Source organism: Leuresthes tenuis, unplaced genomic scaffold (assembly GCF_036924035.1).
Source record: "Leuresthes tenuis unplaced genomic scaffold, fLeuTen1.0.hap1 SCAF_5, whole genome shotgun sequence".
NCBI lineage: Eukaryota > Metazoa > Chordata > Actinopteri > Atheriniformes > Atherinopsidae > Leuresthes > Leuresthes tenuis.
In genome coordinates this window covers 25,584,719-25,606,194 of record NW_027325359.1, presented here as the reverse complement: position 1 = coordinate 25,606,194, position 21,476 = coordinate 25,584,719, and the positions used below count along the sequence as shown (strand labels likewise).

At 44.0% G+C, this 21,476-nt stretch overlaps 5 non-coding genes across 5 annotated transcripts; all 5 read left to right on the top strand.

Annotated features, from left to right (window-relative positions):
• The first annotated feature begins 5,545 nt into the window (after positions 1 to 5,545).
• Positions 5,546 to 5,661, top strand: LOC140308091 (U5 spliceosomal RNA). The gene has a single exon (XR_011916068.1). It is a non-coding gene; the product is annotated as a U5 spliceosomal RNA (small nuclear RNA).
• A 283-nt stretch (positions 5,662 to 5,944) lies between these two features.
• Positions 5,945 to 6,135, top strand: LOC140307855 (U2 spliceosomal RNA). Its single transcript, XR_011915883.1, has one exon. It is a non-coding gene; the product is annotated as a U2 spliceosomal RNA (small nuclear RNA).
• Positions 6,136 to 6,546: 411 nt separating this feature from the next.
• Positions 6,547 to 6,660, top strand: LOC140308352 (U5 spliceosomal RNA). The gene has a single exon (XR_011916308.1). It is a non-coding gene; the product is annotated as a U5 spliceosomal RNA (small nuclear RNA).
• Positions 6,661 to 6,967: 307 nt separating this feature from the next.
• Positions 6,968 to 7,158, top strand: LOC140307938 (U2 spliceosomal RNA). Its single transcript, XR_011915957.1, has one exon. It is a non-coding gene; the product is annotated as a U2 spliceosomal RNA (small nuclear RNA).
• A 411-nt stretch (positions 7,159 to 7,569) lies between these two features.
• LOC140308329 (U5 spliceosomal RNA) lies at positions 7,570 to 7,683 on the top strand. Its single transcript, XR_011916287.1, has one exon. It is a non-coding gene; the product is annotated as a U5 spliceosomal RNA (small nuclear RNA).
• The last annotated feature ends 13,793 nt before the right edge of the window (positions 7,684 to 21,476 follow it).

Here is a 21,476-nt window from a genome sequence, read left to right as displayed (position 1 = left end):
AGCCGAACAACTCTGCTCCCGCTATTGATTGTGTACAGTCGGGTATTTTAACCTTTTCTTACCCGCTTTTTACCAACTATGGTCGGACATTCACACCTTCTTACAGCGGAACACGTCCGCTCCCTCTTTTGATGGTGTATGTTCGGGCATTCGAACCTTTTCTTACCTGCTTTTTACAAACCATGGTCGGACTTTCACACCTTCTTGTAGCCGAACACCTCCGCTCCCTCTTTTGATCATACATTGTTGGGCATTCGCACCTTGTCTTACCCGCTTTTTACAAACTATAGTCAGACATTCACACGTTGCAGCTGAACCACCTCCGCTCCCTGTTTTGATCATGTATGGTCTGGCAATACTAGCTTTTCTTACCCGTTTGTGAGTAATTATGGCTGGACATTCACACCTACTTGCAGTCGAACAGCTCTGCTCCCGCTTTTGATTTTGTTTGGTTGGATATTCGAACCTTTTCTTAACTGCTTTTTACAAACTTTGGTCGGACGTTCACACCTTCTTGCAGCCGAACAACTCCACTCCCGCTATTTATTGTGTACAGTCGGGTAGTTTAACCTTTTCTTACCCGCTTTTTACCAACTATGGTCGGACATTCACACCGTCTTACAGCGGAACACCTCCGCTTCCGCTTTTGATGGTGTATAGTCGGGCATGCGAACCTTTTCTTACCCGCTTTTTACAAACTATGGTCGGACATTCAAACCTTCTTGTAGCCGAAAGCCTCCGCTGCCTCTTTTGATCATACATTGTCGGGCATTCGCACCCTTTCTTACCCGCTTTTTATAAAACCATGGTCGGACTGTCACAACTTCTTGTAGCTGAACACATCTGCTCCCGCTATCGATTGTGTACAGTTGGGTTTTTTAACCTTTTCTTACCCGCTTTTTACCAGCTCTGGTCGGACATTCACACCTTCTTACAGCGGAACACGTCCGCTCCCTCTTTTGATGGTGTATTTTCGGGCATTCAAACCTTTTCTTACCCGCTTTTTACAAACTATGCTCGGATATTCAGACCTTCTTGCAGCTGAATCACCTCCGCTCCCTGTTTTGATTATGTATGGTCTGGCAATACTACCTTTTCTTACCCGTTTGTGAGTAATTATGGCTGGACATTCACACCTACTTTCAGCAGAACACCACCTCTCTCGCTTTTGATGATGTATGGACCGGCATTCTTACCTTTTCTAACACATTTTTCAGCAATTATGGTCGGACATTCCCACCTACTCAGAGCCGAACACCTCCGTTCCCGCATTTGATGGTGTATAGTCGGGCATTCTCACTCTTTCTCATCAGCTTTTTGCAAATTATGATCTGATATTCACAGCTGCTTTTGATAATGTATGGTTGGGCATTCGCACCTTTTTTTACCCATTTTTCAGGAATTATGGGTGGACATTCACACCGTCTTGCAGCTGAAAACATCCTCTCCCGCTTATGATCATGTGCGGTTTGATATTCGAAAATTTTCTTTCATGTTTTAAAGAAATTATTGATGGACATTCAGACCTTCTTGCAGCTGAACCCCTCTGCTCGCGCTTTTGATGGTGTATAGTAGGGCTTTCGAGCCTTTTCTTCCCGGTTTTTACAAATTATGGTTGGACATTCAGACCTTCTTGCAACCTAACACCTCCGCTCCCTCTTTTGATCATACATTGTCTGGCAATCGCACCTTGTCTTACGCGCTTTTTACAAACTTTAGTCGGACATTCAGACCTTCTTGCAGCTGAACCACCTCCGCTCCCTGTTTTGATCATGTATGGTCTGGCAATACTACCTTTTCTTACCCGTTTGTGAGTAATTTTGGCTGGACATTCACACCTACTCAAAGCCGAACAACTCCGCTACCGCATTTGATGGTGTATAGTCGGGCATTCTCACCCTTTCTCATCAGCTTTTTGCAAATTATGATCTGACATTCACACCTACTTGCAGTCGAACAGCTCTGCTCCCGCTTTTGATTATGTTTGGTTGGATATTCGAACCTTTTCTTAACTGCTTTTTACAAACTTTGTTCGGAGGTACACATCTTCTTGAAGCCGAACACCTCCGCTTCCGCTTTTGATGGTGTATAGTCGGGCTTTCGAGCCTTTTCTTACCTGGTTTTTAGAAATTATGGTTGGACATTTCGACCTTGCAGCCGAACACCTCCGCTCCCTCTTTTGATCATACATTGTCGGTTATTCGCACTTTGTCTTACCCGCTTTTTGCAAACTATAGTCAGACATTCACACGTTGCAGCTGAACCACCTCTGCTCCCTGTTTTGATTATGTATGGTCTGGCAATACTACCTTTTCTTACCCGGTTGTGAGTAATTATGGCTGGACATTCACACCTACTTGCAGTCGAACAGCTCTGCTCCCGCTTTTGATTTTGTTTGGTTGGATATTCGAACCTTTTCTTAACTGCTTTTTACAAACTTTGGTCGGACGTTCACACCTTCTTGCAGCCGAACACCTCCGCTTCCGCTTTTGATAGTATATATTCGGGCATTCGAACCTTTTGTTACCCGCTTTTTACAAACCATGGGTGGACTTTCACACCTTCTTGTACCCGAACAACCCTGCTCCCGCTATTGGTGGTGTACAGTCGGGTATTTTAACCTTTTCTTACCCGCTTTTTACAAACTATGGTCGGACATTCACACCTTCTTACAGCGGAACACGTCTGCTCCACCTTTTAGTGTTCTATCACACCTTTTTTTCACCGCATTTTATGGATTATGGTTGGAAATTCTCAACCACTCTCATTCGAAGACCTCTCCTCCCGCTTTTGTGAATATATTTGAGCTTTAGTCGGACATTCACACCTTCTTGCAGCTGAACCACCTCCGCTCCCTGTTTTGATCATGTATGATCTGGCAATACTACATTTTCTTACCTGTTTGTGAGTAATTATGGCTGGACATTCACACCTACTTTCAGCAGAACACCACCTCTCTCGCTTTTGATGATGTATGGACCGGCATTCTTACCTTTTCTAACACATTTTTCAGCAATTATGGTCGGAGATTCACACCTACTAACAGACGAACAACTCCGCTCCCGCATTTGATGGTGTATAGTTGTTGTTTTGCAAATTATGATCTGACATTCACACTTACTTGCAGTCGAACAGTTCTGCTCCCGCTTTTGATTATGTTTGGTTGGATATTCGAAACTTTTCTTAACTGCTTTTTACAAACTTTGGTTGGACGTTCAAACCTTCCTGTAGCCGAACACATCCACAGCTGCTTTTGATGATGTATGGTTGGGTATTCGCACCTTTTTTTTACCCATTTTTCAGTAATTATGGGTGGACATTCACACCTTCTTGCAGCTGAACACCTCCTCTCCCACTTATGATCATGTGCGGTTTGATTTTCAAAATTTTTACTTTAATTTTTTCTAGCAATTATTGATGGACATTCAGACCTTCTTGCAGCTGAACAACTCCGCTCCCTCTTTTGATCATAAATTGTCGGGCATTCGAACCTTTTCTTACCCGCTTTTTACAAAACTTGGTCGGACTTTCACACCTTTTAGTAGCCGAACAACTCCGCTCCCGCTATTGATTGTGTACAGTCGGGTATTTTAACCTTTTCTTACCCGCTTTTTACCAACTATGGTCGGACATTCATAACTTCTTACAACGGAACACCTCCGCTCCTTATTTTGATGATGTATGGTTGGGCATTCAAACCTACTTGTTGCCCGCTTTTCATTAATTATGGGTGGACATTCACACCTTGTCGCAGCCAAACACCTCCGCTCCCTGTTTTGATGGTGTATAATGGTGGACATTCGCACCTTTTCTCACCCGCTTTTTACTATGGTCGGCCATTCACAGCTTCCTCTCCACCATACTTGTATGGTGGGATATTCACACCCACTTGCATCCGAAGACCTCCGCCCCCACTTTTGTTGATATTTAGTCGGTCATTCGCACCTTACCCGCTTTTGGCAAACTATGGCCTTCTTGCAGCCAAACACCTGATCTCGCTTTTGATGATGTAAGGTTGGGCATTCAGACCTTGCTTCACCTACTTTTCACCAAATATAGTCGGACATTCACACCTTCTTGCAGCCGAACACTTCCGCTCCACTTTTGAGTGTTCTATGTAGCATTCACACCTTTTTCTTCACCGCATTTTATAGATTATGGTTGGAAATTCTCACCCACTCTCATCCGAAGACCTCTCCTCCCGCTTTTGTTAATGTATAGTCGGGCATGAGAACCTTTTCTTACCCGCTTTTTACAAATTATGGTTGGACATTCACACCTACTTGCAGCCGAATACTGATACTGATCCTCCCGTAATAAAATGGTCGGATCTTATCAAACACACTTTGTTTCTTGTGACAATCAAGTCAGCGAAACAGCGTATACACGTCAAGACACTGAATCAAGTTTGCCACAAGAACTCATAAGTTTGGCAGTATTGCTCTGCCGTCAGCAATCATACACCCATTTTATTTTCGTGAGACATGTGCAGGCACCTGTTCATCTACTGTTCTATCACTATGAATTAGTTTATCTATTATCAATAAGGATACTTCTACAACTACTATCAAAGTATGTCCGGACTTCTTATGTTGTCAGTTGCTATATATGAATAAGTGGGTAGCTACTGACAAGCATTAAGCATGTCACACAGCCCAAACATATAACATTTCAGGACACACCACACAGTTAACAACCACAGTGAAGCGTGTCAAAGCCCAAACATGTAACATTCAACGGGACACTTACACAACACATTCAAATCAAACAGTCAGACAACATACAAGAACATATACCCCAGCCGGCATTGCTCCCTGCCTATTTTCCTACAGCTCACTATGTGTGCGCACACCTTTATTCACAAACTCTTCAACTTATACTCTTTTACCGAAGCTGCTACAGCTCGATTGGCCGAATACCCTTAGATCCTATTTCGGTGAATTTGACATCTGCCTTACATGTAACAGATTAGCGATTTAGTTTGAGTGAAGGAATTCATTTTATAGCAAAATCCCAAATCGTGAAGAACTCATGAAAGTAAGCTTATTCTCGGATTCATGAAACTTTAGATTTGCTCTGTCTTTTACTGCAAAGTACAACGTTGTTTTTTTTGTTTAAATCTTTCTAGACATGGTAAATATGAAGGACAAAGCAGTTTTAACATAGTTTGAGTGAAGGAATTAATTTTATAGATAAAATCCCAAGAGTCTGCTGAGAATCAAGAATGAATGCGAAGTAGACTTTAACACGGCTCTAGGAGCGAGCCGAGTGTGGGCTAACCGGGAGAATTGCTTGAAAGAAACGCGACACCGAATGAGCGGTCAGAACAAAGCCTCAATACGGTTTTCCCGTGGTGTTTTTGTTGCTGCCTTGTCTTTTGCACAGAGTAAAAGACAAGGCAGCCATCGAATAGGGCCCGATTGTTCCTACTTGGTCAGCCGAGGAGCAAGGGGGGGAGCAAGCGTCTCAACCAAGCAAAGCTCACCATGGGGAAGGTGGCTATGCCAACTAGCCTGATGCCCTGCTCCCGCAGTGATGGATAATCGTACTCTGGTTTCTCTTCATAACGTACAAGTCTTTCGCCTTTTACTAAAGACTTCCGTGGAAAGCAGCACTAATGAGTTGTTTCTATTTTTGGCAGGCTTTACCTTTGTGGGTAAAGCCCTTTCCGTCTGTGCAAAAGAAATCTTGTTACTGTGCAGAGTGACTTCTCTGAGTAGAGTCGCCTTACTTGTTGCAACTGTGCCGATGTTGCTTGGATGGTGCTTGCTGGAGCGTGCGGGAGTGCAAAGTTATACCATTTAAAAGGGCTGAAGAGTGCTCAGTGCAGCGGGTGGGCGGAGGTGCAAAGTGACACTCTGGCCACCTATGGCCATAAAAAGAACACCGCTACAAGTGCGCATTGTGCCAGGAAGGGCCCTTGGACGTGAACCAGTGGACAGATATCACTTCTCGGCCTTTTGGCTAAGATCAAGTGTAGTACCTGTTCTTATCAGTTTAATATCTGATATGGCCTTTGTACGAGGACTACATATTAAATTGATTTTTAGCAATAGGAGTTGAAAAAGGAGCTTGCTCCGTTCACTCCAAGCATCGACCCGGTACTGCAGTGCCGCTGGGAACGGTGCGCTCTTCTCTGCTCTTGTGAAAAAGCAAACAGTGGTGCAGGATGGAAGTTTCAGGGAGCCCAAGATGAAACTTTCTTTTAGTCTGCTGAGAAAAGAGAGTGAATGCGAAGTAGACTTTAACACAGCTCTGGGGGCAAGCCGAGTGCGGGCTAACCGGGAGAATTACTTGAAAGAAACGCGACACTGAATGAGCGGTCAGAACAAAGCCTCAATACAGTGTTCCCGTGGTGTTTGTGGCTGCCTTGTCTTTTGCACAGAGTAAAAGACAAGGCAGCCATCGAATAGGGCCCGATTTTTCCTACTTGGTCAGCCGAGGATCATGGAGGGGGAGCAAGCGTCTCAACCAAGCAAAGCTCACCATGGGGAAGGTGGCTATGCCAACTAGCCTGATGCCCTGCTCCCGCAGTGACGGATAATCGTACTCTGGTTTCTCTTCATAACGTACAAGTCTTTCGCCTTTTACTAAAGACTTCCGTGGAAAGCAGCACTAATGAGTTGTTTCTATTTTTGGCAGGCTTTACTTTGCGGGTGAAGCCCTTTCCGTCTGTGCAAAAGAAATCTTGTTACTGTGCAGAGTGACTTCTCTGAGTAGAGTCGCCTTACTTGTTGCGACTGTGCCGATGTTTGAAGCTGGAGTGCAACGTTGTTGCTTGGATGGTGCTTGCTGGAGCGTGCGGGAGTGCAAAGTTATACCATTTAAAAGGGCTGAAGAGTGCTCAGTGCAGCGGGTGGGCGGAGGTGCAAAGTGACACTCTGGCCACCTATGGCCATAAAAAGAACACCGCTACAAGTGTGCATTGTGCCAGGAAGGGCCCTCGGACGTGAACCAGTGGACAGTTATCGCTTCTCGGCCTTTTGGCTAAGATCAAGTGTAGTACCTGTTCTTATCAGTTTAATATCTGATATGGCCTTTGTACGAGGACTACATATTAAATGGATTTTTAGCAATAGGAGTTGAAAAAGGAGCTTGCTCCGTTCACTCCAAGCATCGACCCGGTACTGCAGTGCCGCTGGGAACGGTGCGCTCTTCTCTGCTCTTGTGAAAAAGCAAACAGTGGTGCAGGATGGAAGTTTCAGGGAGCCCAAGATGAAACTTTCTTTTAGTCTGCTGAGAAAAGAGAGTGAATGCGAAGTAGACTTTAACACAGCTCTGGGGGCGAGCCGAGTGCGGGCTAACCGGGAGAATTGCTTGAAAGAAACGCGACACTGAATGAGCGGTCAGAACAAAGCCTCAATACAGTGTTCCCGTGGTGTTTGTGGCTGCCTTGTCTTTTGCACAGAGTAAAAGACAAGGCAGCCATCGAATAGGGCCCGATTTTTCCTACTTGGTCAGCCGAGGAGCAAGGAGGGGGAGCAAGCGTCTCAACCAAGCAAAGCTCACCATGGGGAAGGTGGCTATGCCAACTAGCCTGATGCCCTGCTCCCGCAGTGACAGATAATCGTACTCTGGTTTCTCTTCATAATGTACAAGTCTTTCGCCTTTTACTAAAGACTTCCGTGGAGAGCAGCACTAATGAGTTGTTGCTATTTTTGGCAGGCTTTACCTTTGCGGGTGAAGCCCTTTCTGTCTGTGCAAAAGAAATCTTGTTACTGTGCAGAGTGACTTCTCTGAGTAGAGTTGCCTTACTTGTTGCGACTGTGCCGATGTTTGAAGCTGGAGTGCAAAGTTGTTGCTTGAATGGTGCTCGCTGGAGCGTGCGGGAGTGCAAAGTTATACCATTTAAAAGGGCTGAAGAGTGCTCAGTGCAGCGGGTGGGCGGAGATGCAAAGTGACACTCTGGCCACCTCGAAAACCGAGGTTACATCCAGTACCAGGGGCAGCCCAAGCTCTGCCGCAAGTGTGGTGAGCATGGGCACCTGGTTGAGGCTTGTACCAAGGTGATATGTGGGAAGTGCAGAGAAATTGGGGACACTTTTGGAGAGTGTCCAAATGGCAGGAAATGTAATCTCTGTGGAGAATTAAATCACCTCTTCTGAGATTGCCCTAAATCTTTTGCCAACAAATTAAAGACGGTAAAGCCACAGTCAAGCCAACAAAGAGAAGGACCAGAGGTGGCAGTTGGTGAACAAAGTGAAGAGGTTGACCCAATAAATTCAAACTTTCCGCTAAAAGCTTGGATTGGAAGTGAGGAGCAAAAAGGAGAGGGGCCTGTAGAGGCCTCACCACTCAGTGCTGAAGTCTGTGAGAATTCACAGGCAGAGGGTGGAGCTAAGCTAAATGAGGAGGAAGAGCAGACAGGTGAGTCTAGTGAAGGTACTCACCTCCCCGAAGGTCAACAGCCGAGGAGGACGGCATCTGAGTTGTCCTCTGATTCCCTTTAGCTCTGCAATCAACCCCCAGGGACTCAAAGTTAAATGCAACATTGCATCAGAGGCCAACACGAGAGTCCGAAAAGGAGAGCTATTTTCCCAAGAAATAACCTGAGTGTGTAATTTGTTTTGATAACTTAGAAAAACGAAAATGACATAACTACTTTCCTTTATCCTTTTAATGGTTCTCACCTTCTCAACACTAAATGTGAGAAGTGTGAAATCAAAGACAAGAGCCCAGAGTATTATATCCTTCTTCGACTCCATAAAATCAGATGTGTTTTTAATACAAGAATGTGGACTACCTTTTTTGAAAAACCATAGACAATGGGAGGAAATGTGGCCCAATTTATCGATATGGAGTGGCTCAAATCAAATTAAAAATGATGGTGTGGCCATTCTAATTAAAAATCCGCATGTTCTGGTGCGAGACGGACGGGCACTTTTAGCACACTTGAATTTTATGGGGCAAGACTTTAACCTCTTAAATATTTATGGTTTCAATGGAAAAAATGACAGGTATGACCTTTTAGAAGATTACTCACAAACGGGTAAGAAATGGTAGTATTGCCAGACAATACATGATCAAAACAGGGAGCGGAGGTGGTTCAGCTGCAAGGTGTGAATTTCTGACTAAAGTTTGTAAAAAGCGCGTAAGACAAGGTGCGAATGCCCAACAATGTATGATCAAAAGAGGGAGCGGAGGTTTTCGGCTGCAAGGTCTGAATGTCCAACCATAATTTGTAAAAACCGGGGAAGAAAAGGCTCGAAAGCCCGACTATACACCATCAAAAGCGGGAGCGGAGGTGTTCAGCTGCAAGAAGGTGTGAATGTCCGACCATAGTTGGTAAAAAGCGGGTAAGAAAAGGTTAAAATGCCCGACTGTACACCATCAAAAGCGGGAGCAGAGCTTTTCGACTGCAAGTAGGTGTGAATGTCAGATCATGATTTGCAAAAAGCTGATGAGAAAGGGTGAGAATGCCCGACTATACACCATCAAATGCGGTAGCGGAGTTGTTTGTCTGTGAGTAGGTGTGAATCTGCGACCATAATTGCTGAAAAATGTGTTAGAAAAGGTAAGAATGCCGGTCCATACATCATCAAAAGCGAGAGAGGTGGTGTTCTGCTGAAAGTAGGTGTGAATGTCCAGCCATAATTACTCACAAACGGGTAAGAAAAGGTAGTATTGCCAGACCATACATGATCAAAACAGGGAGCGGAGGTGGTTCAGCTGCAACGTGTGAATGTCTGACTATAGTTTGTAAAAAGCGGGTAAGACAAGGTGCGAATGCCCGACAATGTATGATCAAAAGTGGGAGCGGAGGTGTTCGGCTGCAAGGTCTGAATATCCAACCATAATTTCTAAAAACCGGGTAAGAAAAGGCTCGAAAGCCCGACTTTACACCATCAAAAGCGGGAGCGGAGGTGTTCAGCTGCAAGAAGGTGTGAATGTTCGACTAAAGTTTGTAAAAATCTGGTAAGACAAGGTATGAATGTCCGACAATGTATGATCAAAAGCGGGAGCGGAGGTGTTCATCTGCAAGCAGGTCTGAATGTCCATCAATAATTGCTAGAAAACATGAAAGTAAAAATTTCTAAAATCAAACCACACATGATCATAAGTGGGAGAGGAGGTGTTCAGCTGCAAGAAGGTGTGAATATCCACCCATAATTCCTGAAAAATGGGTAAAAAAAAGGTGCGAATGCCCAACCATACATCATCAAAAGCAGCTGTGGATGTGTTCGGCTACAAGAAGGTGTGAACGTCCAACCAAAGTTTGTAAAAAGCAGTTAAGAAAAGGTTCGAATATCCAACCAAACATAATCAAAAGCGGGAGCAGAACTCTTCGACTGCAAGTAGGTGTGGATGTCAGATCATAATTTGCAAAAAGCTGATGAGAAAGGGTGAGAATGCCCGACTATACACCATCAAATGCGGGAGCGGAGTTGTTTGTCTGTGAGTAGGTGTGAATCTGCGACCATAATTGCTGAAAAATGTGTTAGAAAAGGTAAGAATGCCGGTCCATACATCATCAAAAGCGAGAGAGGTGGTGTTCTGCTGAAAGTAGGTGTGAATGTCCAGCCATAATTACTCACAAACGGGTAAGAAAAGGTAGTATTGCCAGACCATACATGATCAAAACAGGGAGCGGAGGTGGTTCAGCTGCAACGTGTGAATGTCTGACTATAGTTTGTAAAAAGCGGGTAAGAGAAGGTCCGAATGCCCGACAATGTATAATCAAAAGAGGGAGCGGAGGTGTTCAGCTGCAAGAAGGTGTGAATGTTCGACTAAAGTTTGTAAAAATCTGGTAAGACAAGGTGCGAATGCCCGACAATGTATGATCAAAAGCGGGAGCGGAGGTGTTCAGCTGCAAGAAGGTCTGAATGTCCATCAATAATTGCTAGAAAAAAATAAAGTAAAAATTTCGAAAATCAAACCGCACATGATCATAAGTGGGAGAGGAGGTGTTCAGCTGCAAGAAGGTGTGAATGTCCACCCATAATTGCTGAAAAATGGGTAAAAAAAAGGTGCGAATACCCAACCATACATCATCAAAAGCAGGTGTTAATGTCAGATCATAATTTGCAAAAAGCTGATGAGAAAGGGTGAGAATGCCCGACTATACACCATCAAATGCGGGAGCGGAGTTGTTTGTCTGTGAGTAGGTGTGAATCTCCGACCATAATTGCTGAAAAATGTGTTAGAAAAGGTAAGAATGCCGGTCCATACATCATCAAAAGCGAGAGAGGTGGTGTTCTGCTGAAAGTAGGTGTGAATGTCCAGCCATAATTACTCACAAACGGGTAAGAAAAAGTAGTATTGCCAGACCATACATGATCAAAACAGGGAGCGGAGGTGGTTCAGCTGCAAGAAGGTGTGAATGTCCGACTAAAGTTCAAATATATTAACAAAAGCGGGAGGAGAGGTCTTCGGATGAGAGTGGTTGAGAATTTCCAACCATAATCTATAAAATGCGGTGAAAAAAAGGTGTGATAGAACACTAAAAGGTGGAGCGGAAGTGTTCGGCTGCAAGAAGGTGTGAATGTCCGACTATATTTGGTGAAAAGCAGGGGAAGCAAGGTCTGAATGCCCAACCTTACATCATCAAAAGCGAGATCAGAGGTGTTTGGCTGCAAGAAGGCCATAGTTTGCCAAAAGCGGGTAAGGTGCGAATGACCGACTAAATATCAGCAAAAGTGGGGGCGGAGGTCTTCGGATGCAAGTGGGTGTGAATATCCCACCATACAAGTATGGTGGAGAGGAAGCTGTGAATTGCTGACCATAGTTTGCAAAAAGCGGGTGAGAAAAGGTGCGAATGTCCAACCATACGTGATCAAAACAGGGAGCGGAGGTGTTTGGCTGCGACAAGGTGTGAATGTCCACCCATAATTAATGAAAAGCGGGCAAGAAGTGGGTTCGAATGCCCAACCACACATCATCAAAAGCAGGAGTGGATGTGTTCGGCTATAAGAAGGTTTGAATGTCCGAGCATAGTTTGTAAAAAGCGGGTAAGAAAAGGTTCGAATGCCCGAACATACACCATCAAAAGAGGGAGCGGAGGTGTTCCGCTGTAAGAAGGTGTGAATGTCCGACCAGAGTTGGTAAAAAGCGGGTAAGAAAAGGTTAAAAAAACCCGACTGTACACAATCAATAGCGGGAGCAGATGTGTTCGGCTACAAGAAGGTGTGACAGTCCGACCATGGTTTGTAAAAAGCGGGTAAGAAAAGGTGCAAATGCCCGACAATGTATGATCAAAAGAGGGAGCGGAGCTTTTCGGCTACAAGAAGGTTTGAATGTCCGACCATAGTTTGTAAAAAGCGGGTAAGAAAAGGTTCGAATGCCCGACTATACACCATCAAAAGCGGAAGCGGAGGTGTTCCGCTGTAGACGGTGTGAATGTCCGACCATAGTTGGTAAAAAGCGGGTAAGAAAAGGTTAAACTACACGACTGTACACAATCAATAGCGGGAGTGGAGTTGTTCGGCTACAAGAAGGTGTGAAAGTCCGACCATGGTTTGTAAAAAACGGGTAAGATAATGTTCGAATTCCCGAATATATACCATCAAAAGCGGAAGCGGAGGTGTTCGGTTGCAAGAAGGTGTGAACGTCCGACCAAAGTTTGTAAAAAGCAGTTAAGAAAAGGTTCGAATATCCAACCAAACAAAATCAAAAGCAGGAGCAGAGCTGTTCGACTGCAAGTAGGTGTGAATGTCCAGCCATAATTACTCACAAATGGGTAAGAAAAGGTAGTATTGCCACTCCATACATGATCAAAACAGGGAGCGGAGGTGGTTCAGCTGCAACGTGTGAATATCTGACTATAGTTTGTAAAAAGCGGGTAAGACAAGGTGCGAATGCCCGACAATGTATGATCAAAAGAGGGAGCGGAGGTGTTCGGCTGCAAGGTCTGAATATCCAACCATAATTTCTAAAAACCGGGTAAGAAAAGGCTCGAAAGCCCGACTTTACACCATCAAAAGCGGGAGCGGAGGTGTTCAGCTGCAAGAAGGTGTGAATGTTCGACTAAAGTTTGTAAAAATCTGGTAAGACAAGTTATGAATGCCCGACAATGTATGATCAAAAGCGGGAGCGGAGGTGTTCAGCTGCAAAGAAGGTCTGAATGTCCATCAATAATTGCTAGAAAACATGAAAGTAAAAATTTCTAATATCAAACCGCGCATGATCATAAGTGGGAGAGGAGGTGTTCAGCTGCAAGAAGGTGTGAATGTCCATCAATAATTGCTAGAAAACATGAAAGTAAAAATTTCTAAAATCAAACCGCACATGATCATAAGTGGGAGAGGAGGTGTTCAGCTGCAAGAAGGTGTGAATATCCACCCATAATTCCTGAAAAATGGGTAAAAAAAAGGTGCGAATGCCCAACCATACATCATCAAAAGCAGCTGTGGATGTGTTCGGCTACAAGAAGGTGTGAACGTCCAACCAAAGTTTGTAAAAAGCAGTTAAGAAAAGGTTCGAATATCCAACCAAACATAATCAAAAGCGGGAGCAGAACTGTTCGACTGCAAGTAGGTGTGGATGTCAGATCATAATTTGCAAAAAGCTGATGAGAAAGGGTGAGAATGCCCGACTATACACCATCAAATGCGGGAGCGGAGTTGTTCGTCTGTGAGTAGGTGTGAATCTCCGAACATAATTGCTGAAAAATGTGTTAGAAAAGGTAAGAATGCCGGTCCATACATCATCAAAAGCGAGAGAGGTGGTGTTCTGCTGAAAGTAGGTGTGAATGTCCAGCCATAATTACTCACAAACGGGTAAGAAAAGGTAGTATTGCCAGACCATACATGATCAAAACAGTAAGCGGAGGTGGTTCAGCTGCAAGAAGGTGTGGATGTCTGACTATAGTTTGTAAAAAGCGGGTAAGACAAGGTGCGAATGCCCGACAATGTAAGGCAAGGCAAGACAAGGCAAGTATATTTGTATAGCACAATTCAACAACAAGGTGATTCAAAGTGCTTCACAGAGACATTAAAACAGAAGAAATAAAAAGCATGATTTAAAATTTAAACAAAAGAAGGAAATAAGAACAATAGATAAAATCAGAAAAAATTATATATATGAAAGATAAAATCAATAGTTAAAACATGATTCCGTTTTGAAACTCAAGCTTATTCAAATGCAGCTGAAAATAGATGTGTCTTCAACCTGGACTTAAATACACTGAGTGTTTCAGCTGATCTGAGGCTTTCTGGGACTTTGTTCCAGACATGTGGAGCATAGAAGCTGAATGCAGCTTCTCCATGTCTGGTTTTGACTCTGGGAACTGATAAAATACCGGATCCAGATGACCTGAGGGGTCTGGAAGGTTCATAGTGGGTCAGGAGGTCACTGATGTATTTTGGTCCTTGACCATTCAGAGCTTTATAGACCAGCATCAGAACTTTAAAGTCTATCCTCTGATGGACAGGCAGCCAGTGTAAAGACTTGAGAGCTGGACTGTGATGTGCTCCACTTTTTTGGTCTTAGTGAGGACTCGAGCAGCTGAGTTCTGGATGAGCTGCAGTTGTCTAACTGATTTTTTAGGCAGACCTGTAAAGATGCTATTACAATAATCAAGCCTACTAAAGATGAATGCATGGACTAGTTTTTCCAGGTCCTGCTGAGACATCAGATCTTTTAGCCTTGATATATTCTTAAGGTGATAGTAGGCTGACTTTGTTAATGCCTTAATGTGTTTGTCCAAATTTAGGTCTGAGTCCATCACTACACCCAGATTTCTGGCCTGGTTGGTCGTTTTTAGATTTATAGATTGAAGCTCTGTGGTGACTTTCAATCGTTTATCTTTGGCTCCAAAGACAATTACCTCAGTTTTGTTTTTGTTTAGCTGGAGGAAGTTGTGGCACATCCAGTCATTAATCTCCTCAATGCATTTTCCAAGGGCCTGTACAGGCCCTCTGTCTCCTGGTGACATTGTTATATACATCTGTGTGTCATCTGCATAGCTATGGTAGTTTATTTGGTTGTTTTTTATAATCTGTGCCAGTGGGAGCATGTAGATGTTAAACAGAAGAGGTCCCAGGATGGAACCTTGGGGAACTTGTGATTCTTGTCTGCTCAGATGTAAAGTTACCTATTGACACAAAGTACTTCCTGTTCTCTAAGTATGTTTTGAACCAGTTTAGTACAGTTCCGGAAAGACCAGCCCAGTTCTCCAGTTGTTTGAGTAATATATTGTGGTCAACTGTATCAAAGGCAGCACTGAGATCCAGTAAAACTAAGACTGACATTTTTCCACTGTCTGTGTTCAGACATATGTCATTAAACACTTTGGTCAGAGCAGTCTCAGTGCTGTGGTGCTGTCTAAAGCCTGACTGGAAGGTATCATAGCAGTTATTTTGTGTTAAAAAGTAATTAAGCTGTTGAAAAACCGCTTTTTCAATGATCTTACTTAAAAATGGGAGATTTGAGATGGGCCTGTAGTTGTTCATTTGCGTCTTATCAAGATTGTCCTTTTTCAGCAGAGGTTTAATTACAGCTGTTTTTAGTGGCTCTGGAAACACACCTGACGTTAAGGACAGGTTCACAATCAGTAACAGGTCTGACTCCAAAGTCTTTGAGACCCCTTTGAAAAAACCTGTTGGTAGGATGTCTAAACAGCAAGAGGAGGACTTCAGGTGACGTAAGATGTCCTCCAGGTCTTTACTGTTAATGGGTTGAAATAGTGTCATGGTGTTTAAACCGGTTTTCGGTGGACACAGTACATATGCTGAACCTGCTGCTGATGTACCAACTGCTTGTCTAATATTTTGGACTTTGTCTATGAAGAATTTGGCAAAGTCATTGCAGGCCATGGTGGAATGGAGTTCATTTACCACTGACACAGGAGGGTTTGTTAGCCTGTCAACTGTAGCAAATAAGGCCCGAGCATTATGACTGTTTTTGGTGATGATGTCAGGGAAGTAGGATTTCCTTGCATTCCTCAGTTGTAAATTATAAGAGTGAAGTTTCTCTTTATAGATGTCATAATGAACCTGGAGATTTGTTTTTCTCCATCTGCGCTCAGCTTTCCGACACACTCTTTTCCCATTTTTCACCAGTGTGGAATTTCGCCATGGAGACTTCTTCCTTCCAGAGATAACCTTCACCTTAATGGGAGCAATAGTATCCATAACATTTAACATTTTAGTATTAAAGCTACTGACGAGCTCACTGACTGAAATATATTCACAAAAGCGGGAGGAGAGGTCTTCGGATGAGAGTGGTTGAGAATTTCCAACCATAATCCATAAAATGCGGTGAAAAAAAGGTGTGATAGAACACTAAAAGGTGGAGCAGACGTGTTCCGCTGTAAGAAGGTGTGAATGTCCGACCATAGTTTGTAAAAAGCGGGTAAGAAAAGGTTAAAATACCCGACTGTACACCACCAATAGCGGGAGCAGGGTTGTTCGGGTACAAGAAGGTGTGAAAGTCCACCCATGGTTTGTAAAAAGCGGGTAACAAAAGGTTCGAATGCCCGAATATATACTATCAAAAGCGGAAGCGGAGGTGTTCGGCTGCAAGAAGGTGTGAACGTCCGACCAAAGTTTGTAAAAAGCAGTTAAGAAAAGGTTCGAATATCCAACCAAACAAAATCAAAAGCGGGAGCAGAGCTGTTCGACTGCAAGTAGGTGTGAATGTCCAGCCATAATTACTCACAACCGGGTAAGAAAAGGTAGTATTGCCAGACCATACATAATCAAAACAGGGAGCAGAGGTGGTTCAGCTGCAACGTGTGAATGTCTGACTATAGTTTGCAAAAAGCGGGTAAGACAAGGTGCGAATAACCGACAATGTATGATCAAAAGAGGGAGCGGAGGTGTTCGGCTGCAAGGTCTGAATGTCCAACCATAATTTCTAAAAACCAGGTAAGAAAAGGCTCGAAAGCCCGACTATACACCATCAAAAGCGGAAGCGGAGGTGTTCGGCTTCAAGAAGACGTGTACCTCCGAACAAAGTTTGTAAAAAGCAGTTAAGAAAAGGTTCGAATATCCAACCAAACATAATCAAAAGTGGGAGCAGAGCTGTTCGACTGCAAGTAGGTGTGAATGTCAGATCATAATTTGCAAAAAGCTGATGAGAAAGGGTGAGAATGCCCGACTATACACCAACAAATGCGGTAGCGGAGTTGTTCGGCTTTGAGTAGGTGTGAATGTCCAGCCAAAATTACTCACAAACGGGTAAGAAAAGGTAGTATTGCCAGACCATACATGATCAAAACAGGGAGCGGAGGTGGTTCAGCTGCAAGAAGGTCTGAATGTCCGACTAAAGTTTGTAAAAAGCGCGTAAGACAAGGTGCGAATGCCAGACAATGTATGATCAAAAGAGGGAGCGGAGGTGTTAGGTTGCAAGAAGGTCTGAATGTCCAACCATAATTTGTAAAAACCGGGAAGAAAAGGCTCGAAAGCCCTACTATACACCATCAAAAGCGCGAGCAGAGGGGTTCAGCTGCAAGAAGGTCTGAATGTCCATCAACAATTTCTTTAAAACATGAAAGAAAATTTTCGAATATCAAACCGCACATGATCATAAGCGGGAGAGGATGTTTTCAGCTGCAAGACGGTGTGAATGTCCACCCATAATTCCTGAAAAATGGGTAAAAAAAGGTGCGAATGCCCAACCATACATTATCAAAAGCAGCTGTGAATATCAGATCATAATTTGCAAAAAGCTGATGAGAAAGAGTGAGAATGCCCGACTATACACCATCAAATGCGGGAACGGAGGTGTTCGGCTCTGAGTAGGTGGGAATGTCCGACCATAATTGCTGAAAAATGTGTTAGAAAAGGTAAGAATGCCGGTCCATACATCATCAAAAGCGAGAGAGGTGGTGTTCTGCTGAAAGTAGGTGTGAATGTCCAGCCATAATTACTCACAAACGGGTAAGAAAAGGTAGTATTGCCAGACCATACATAATCAAAACAGGGAGCGGAGGTGATTCAGCTGCAAGAAGGTCTGAATGTCCGAGCATAGTTTGTAAAAAGCGGGTAAGAAAAGGTTTGAATGCCCGAAAATACACCATCAAAAGAGGGAGCGGACGTGTTCCGCTGTAAGAAGGTGTGAATGTCCGACCAGAGCTGGTAAAAAGCGGGTAAGAAAAGGTTAAAAAACCCAACTGTACACAATCGATAGCGGGAGCAGATGTGTTCGGCTACAAGAAGTTGTGACAGTCCGACCATGGTTTTATAAAAAGCGGGTAAGAAAGGGTGCGAATGCCCGACAATGTATGATCAAAAGAGGCAGCGGAGGCTTTCGGCTACAAGAAGGTTTGAATGTCCGACCATAGTTTGTAAAAAGCGGGTAAGAAAAGGTTCGCATGCCCGACTATACACCATCAAAAGCGGAAGCGGAGGTGTTCCGCTGTAAGACGGTGTGAATGTCCGACCATAGTTGGTAAAAAGCGGGTAAGAAAAGGTTAAACTACCCGACTGTACACAATAAATAGCGGGAGTGGAGTTGTTCGGCTGCAAGAAGGTGTGAACGTCCGACCAAAGTTTGTAAAAAGCAGTTAAGAAAAGGTTCGAATATCCAACCAAACAAAATCAAAAGCGGGAGCAGAGCTGTTCGACTGCAAGTAGGTGTGAATGTCCAGCCATAATTACTCACAACCGGGTAAGAAAAGGTAGTATTGCCAGACCATACATAATCAAAACAGGGAGCAGAGGTGGTTCAGCTGCAACGTGTGAATGTCTGACTATAGTTTGTAAAAAGCGGGTAAGACAAGGTGCGAATAACCGACAATGTATGATCAAAAGAGGGAGCGGAGGTGTTCGGCTGCGAGGTCTGAATGTCCAACCATAATTTCTAAAAACCAGGTAAGAAAAGGCTCGAAAGCCCGACTATACACCATCAAAAGCGGAAGCGGAGGTGTTCGGCTTCAAGAAGACGTGTACCTCCGAACAAAGTTTGTAAAAAGCAGTGAAGAAAAGGTTCGAATATCCAACCATACATAATCAAAAGCGGGAGCAGAGCTGTTCGACTGCAAGTAGGTGTGAATGTCAGATCATAATTTGCAAAAAGCTGATGAGAAAGGGTGAGAATGCCCGACTATACACCATCAAATGCGGTAGCGGAGTTGTTCGGCTTTGAGTAGGTGTGAATGTCCAGCCAAAATTACTCACAAACGGGTAAGAAAAGGTAGTATTGCCAGACCATACATGATCAAAACAGGGAGCGGAGGTGGTTCAGCTGCAAGAAGGTCTGAATGTCCGACTAAAGTTTGTAAAAAGCGCGTAAGACAAGGTGCGAATGCCAGACAATGTATGATCAAAAGAGGGAGCGGAGGTGTTAGGTTGCAAGAAGGTCTGAATGTCCAACCATAATTTGTAAAAACCGGGAAGAAAAGGCTCGAAAGCCCTACTATACACCATCAAAAGCGCGAGCAGAGGGGTTCAGCTGCAAGAAGGTCTGAATGTCCATCAATAATTTCTTTAAAACATGAAAGAAAATTTTCGAATATCAAACCGCACATGATCATAAGCGGGAGAGGATGTTTTCAGCTGCAAGACGGTGTGAATGTCCACCCATAATTCCTGAAAAATGGGTAAAAAAAGGTGCGAATGCCCAACCATACATTATCAAAAGCAGCTGTGAATATCAGATCATAATTTGCAAAAAGCTGATGAGAAAGAGTGAGAATGCCCGACTATACACCATCAAATGCGGGAGCGGAGGTGTTCGGCTCTGAGTAGGTGGGAATGTCCGACCATAATTGCTGAAAAATGTGTTAGAAAAGGTAAGAATGCCGGTCCATACATCATCAAAAGCGAGAGAGGTGGTGTTCTGCTGAAAGTAGGTGTGAATGTCCAGCCATAATTACTCACAAACGGGTAAGAAAAGGTAGTATTGCCAGACCATACATGATCAAAACAGGGAGCGGAGGTGGTTCAGCTGCAAGAAGGTGTGAATGTCCGACTAAAGTTCAAATATATTAACAAAAGCGGGAGGAGAGGTCTTCGGATGACAATGGTTGAGAATTTCCAACCATAATCTATAAAATGCGGTGAAAAAAAGGTGTGATAGAACACTAAAAGGTGGAGCGGAAGTGTTCGGCTGCAAGAAGGTGTGAATGTCCGACTATATTTGGTGAAAAGCAGGTGAAGCAAGGTCTGATTGTCCAACCTTACATCATCAAAAACGAGATCAGTGGTGTTTGGCTGCAAGAAGGCCATAGTTTGCCAAAAGCGGGTAAGGTGCGAATGACCGACTAAATATCAACAAAAGTGGGGGCGGAGGTCTTCGGATGCAAGTGGGTGTGAATCTTCCACCATACAAGTATGGTGGAGAGGAAGCTGTGAATCGCTGACCATAGTTTGCAAAAAGCGGTTGAGAAAAGGTGCGAATGTCCAACCATACATGATCAAAACAGGGAGCGGAGGTGTTTGGCTGCGACAAGGTGTGAATGTCCACCCATAATTAATGAAAAGCGGGCAAGAAGTAGGTTCGAATGCCCAACCACACATCATCAAAAGCAGGAGTGGATGTGTTCGGCTACAAGAAGGTTTGAATGTCCGAGCATAGTTTGTAAAAAGCGGGTAAGAAAAGGTTCGAATGCCCAAACATACACCATCAAAAGAGGGAGCGGACGTGTTCCGCTTTAAGAAGGTGTGAATGTCCGACCAGAGTTTGTAAAAAGCGGGTGAGAAAATGTTCGAATGCCCGACTATACACCATCAAAAGCGGAAGCGGAGGTGTTCCGCTGTAAGACGGTGTGAATGTCCAACCATAGTTGGTAAAAAGCGGGTAAGAAAAGGTTAAACTACCCGACTGTACACAATCAATAGCGTGAGTGGAGTTGTTCGGCTACAAGAAGGTGTGAAAGTTCGACCATGGTTTGTAAAAAGCGGGTAAGAAAAGGTTCGAATTCCCGAATATATACCATCAAAAGCGGAAGCGGAGGTGTTCGGTTGCAAGAAGGTTTGAACGTCCGACCAAAGTTTGTAAAAAGCAGTTAAGAAAAGCGTCGAATATCCAACCAAACAAAATCAAAAGCGGGAGCAGAGCTGTTCGACTGCAAGTAGGTGTGAATGTCCAGCCATAATTACTCACAAACGGGTAAGAAAAGCTAGTATTGCCAGACCATACATGATCAAAACAGGGAGCGGAGGTGGTTCAGCTGCAACGTGTGAATGTCTGACTATAGTTTGTAACAAGCGGGTAAGACAAGGTGCGAATGCCCAACAATGTATGATCAAAAGAGGGAGCGGAGGTGTTCGGCTACAAGAAGGTGTGAAAGTCCGACCATGGTTTGTAAAAAGCAGGTAAGAAAAGGTTCGAATGCCCGAACATACACCATCAAAAGAGGGAGCGGACGTGTTCCGCTGTAAGAAGGTGTGAATGTCCGACCATAGTTGGTAAAAAGTGGGTAAGAAAAGGTTAAAATACCCGACTGTACACAATCAATAGCGGGAGCAGAGTTGTTCGGCTACAAGAAGGTGTGAAAGTCCACCCATGGTATGTAAAAAGCGGGTAAGAAAAGGTTCGAATGCCCAAATATGTACCATCAAAAGCGGAAGCAGAGGTGTTCGACTGCAAGTAGG